Here is a 3,720-nt window from a genome sequence, read left to right on the forward strand (position 1 = left end):
AACATATTCTACCTTTGGATTAATAAAATTGTTTGAAGAGTATATCACTTTTATGCTATTTTTTCCATGTGCTTTGTGTGCTGCATTCAGAGAACTGCTTATCCTGCATGATTTTTTTTTATTTTTATTGATTTATTTTATGTGCGTACCGTCAAATCGGATCTGAGTGGCACAGGAGGCAATTGTTCCTCTGGTGGATTTGCACCGCACACCTCTGGGATTGCAGTGCAGTTTCCTGCCACTAGGCCACCAGAGCTCGCCAGGACTGGATATTTAATAAACGTCTTGAGTTCCATCTGACCTGCAGATGCTATGAGTCAGTCATCTTGCACTTGATGGTACCTAACAGCAACAACAGAAATTCAGCAGGGTGATAACATCGGAAGACTATTGGTCAAAATGGAATGCTTGCTAACATACCTTAAGTTAAAAACGAATGTGCACATTGGCATTTTGCTTATAATTTAAAAGGAATCCGAGCTGAAAGGGAGTGAGTGACCCCCTTCATTGGTCTCGTGTAAAGGTAGTAGCTGTTTCTCTTCAACCAACCAGTTGAAGTATGAACCGTAGAGGGAGATGACTCAGCATCCAGTTGCAGCTGAAGTTAACCTACTGTGTGGCCATTTTCAAAGACAGTCACTAACTTGAAAGACCATGAACAAATAATTAGAAGTAAATGCACAACACGATCCTTCCCGCCTGCTTAAGGTTCTGTTCTAGACTAACGGCTCCTCAGTGACAGTCTGTTATGAGGAAATAGGAACTGTTACAATAGCTGCAGTATATAAAATTATTTTAAAAACAAATGGCAGACTTTGTGAAATAGAGCTCCTTGCTTCTGCCTGAACCTTGCCTGTGCAAATACTAGCAGGGCTGCCCTTCAGCAGAACCAACATCCTCATCAAATTTGCTGCCTGTTTGTGTCCCAGCTCACCTGTTCCCCTGAGAACAAAGCCGTACCTAATTTTGCATGCACTGATGAGGTGAATGAGTTATCAGAACTTGCCTCTTTCTTGTGTGCTGTTGAATGGGATCCACCTGGCACAGGAAGAGGTTGCCCCTCCTCCAGCAGAGTGTCTGGTGAATTTGGACCACTTGGATTTGGGATTGCAGCACAGCTTCTTGCCACTAGGCCACCAGAGTGCTCCAAAACTTTTTTTATAAAGTTACAGAACTAAACTCTTCTCCTCAAGGTAACGAGGAAAGGGCGGATTGAGTTGGAGGTCAGTTAAGTGCAGAACCGTGTGAAGACTGCTCTTGAATTTACTTTGCAGCCAAGCAACTTCCAGTTCTAGTTAACTTTCATTGTCTGGCTGCTTCTCACATGGAGCCTGGTCACTTGCCTGCCTCTTCCCAGTGGCTGGGACTTTCCAGAGTCTCTGCTGCTTTTAAAACATTTTTTTTTTAGTCCAGCTCTGGTATGCCTTCACTTCCCTTTGCCTCAAACCTCCAAGGCTCCCTCTTGGTAGTTTATGTGAATTGGTTGGAAAAAATCATCTGCTACAACTATACTCATTTTTTTTTAATTTGGTGGGTTTTGTATGCTCATATTTTCTTTTTTTTCATATTCTTTTTTTATTATTAATTTTAATGAAAGTTTACAGAGACTTGGATTTCCATTCATTGTTGCACTTTTCTCCCTGTCCACCCCCTGCCCCCAGTTCACTCTTCTCTTTGAAAAAGTAAAAGAAAAATTCTTTCGTTGTTATAAAATCCCTCGCCCCCAGTCCGCTCCACCATGCAGCCTTCGTTCTGGACTTCTGTCTTGACAATAATACCTTATATAGCCCTTTTAAACAGTTCTCGCCCTCATCTATACTTATATATTCTTAACCTAGCAAACATCTTCATATTTCTTTGTTAGAGGAGTAGAAATGACAGCTGAATGAATTCTTGTGAAAACGGTAAAGTCTCAAAGGTCTGAGCAAGGACAAGGTAGGTTGCTAACCAAGCCCGGCTTCCTGTGAGCGGCACCAGCCTTCTGTGAGGCGTAACTGCACACCGGTTTCCTCTGTCTTGGTGTCTCCAGTGTATGTCGCCATTCACTGCCTTCATCTGTCAGCGTGTCTCAAAACTTGTCCTCGTATCTCGCAGCTTTACTGTTAAACAACTCGGCAGTTTTAGCTTAACAGACTTTATCTCGGAGGACAACCCTGCTGGACAAGAAGAGAGTTAAATGTTTGGCTGAGGGGAGGTGGGCACAGTGCTGTTGGCATGGTTACGATCACCTTGTCGTTCGGTGGCTCTTCACATGCTCTGCCAATGCTGGTGATTAACGGGGGGGGGGGTACTGGGGGTGGGACTGCCCCACTCACATCTGAGAGGTCAAGAGTATTTTGTCCTTTGCATGTAATAATAATACGGACTTCCTGATTATCTCTGGGAGGAAAATCAAAGGATTATAGTGTCTTAGCCATTGAATTTGGAACGTTAGTTTTCTCATCTGTCAAGAAAGATTAGTCATTCATGCCTTAGGAGATGGATGTGAAGTGGTTGAGGATGAGATGTCTTTCAGATTAGCACAGACAGGATTTGATGGGTTCTTTGGGATGTAGCCTGCCCCTCTGAGGCCAGGTGGAGGAAGGGGCTACTCAAGACAGGGCAGCACCAGCCACGGGACAGTGACAAGAAGTATCTTTAAAGTTGGTTCCGTTTGCCAGTTAGGTGTGAGTTCCTGATACTGGTTCGTGATTCGGAAGACACATCCGCTTTGAAGAAATGTTACAATTATTGAAAAACTGAAATGGGAAAAACTAAAACTAGGTGTCCCTGAGATACCCCTTTTAGAGTATTGTTTATTTCATGTTGTGGGGGTTTGTGATGAGGGGAGAAGGAAGAAGGAGCCCCATGTTGTTGTTGTGAGGTGCCACCGAGTCAACTACAGCTCAGTGATCCTATGAACAGTAGCTCTGAACCCTGCCCTGAGCCATTCTCACCATCTGTCCCCACGACCACAGTCACTGTGTCAGTCCATCTCCCCAGGGTTGTCCTCTCCTGCCCTGATTCTTAGTTATTTATTTTAGATATGTAACTTCAGTAGAAAAAAAAGGTGAAATTCAGTATTTGTGTTTCCAGTAACATACACTGGGAGCTCTGATGGCTTCTTGTGCCTTCACCTTGAAACTGGCCCTTGGCTGATTCACCATGGATTTTCACAGGCAGCTAATCACATGGGAGGAGACTGCCCATCCTTTTCCCTCAGAGCACCTAGTGGATTTCAATCGCATGCATTTGGGATTGTATCACACCTCCTTACTCCCAGGCTGCCGGAGGTCCCTTTGGTGGCTTGTAGAGTCATAGACGACACATAGTGACCCTATGAACAAAAGTCTTGAACACAGAACTTTCATCTTTTTTCCAGGTGTTTTTCCCCCCTGAGGGTATTATTACAACTTTTACTTTTTAAAAAATATTAATTTTAACGAAAGTTTACAGAGACTTAGTGTTTCCAGTCATTCATTGTTGCACTTTTCTCCCTACCCACCCCTTCATTCCCGAATTCACTCTTCTCCTTGAAAAGAAAGAAAAACTCTTTCATTGTTATACAACCCCTGCCCCCCAAGTCCACTCCACTATGCAGCCTTCACCCTGGACTTCTGTAAAGACAAGAATACCCATTCATAGCAAGGAGTTGGAAACAACCTAAGTGCCCATCAACAAACGAATGGCTAGAGAAGCTGTGGTATATTCGCACAATGGAATACTATGCTGCATTAAAAA

The sequence above is a fragment of the Elephantulus edwardii genome, unplaced genomic scaffold (genome assembly GCF_000299155.1).
Source record: "Elephantulus edwardii isolate Elephantulus edwardi_28Jun2011 unplaced genomic scaffold, EleEdw1.0 scaffold00014, whole genome shotgun sequence".
NCBI classification, from domain to species: Eukaryota; Metazoa; Chordata; class Mammalia; order Macroscelidea; family Macroscelididae; genus Elephantulus; species Elephantulus edwardii.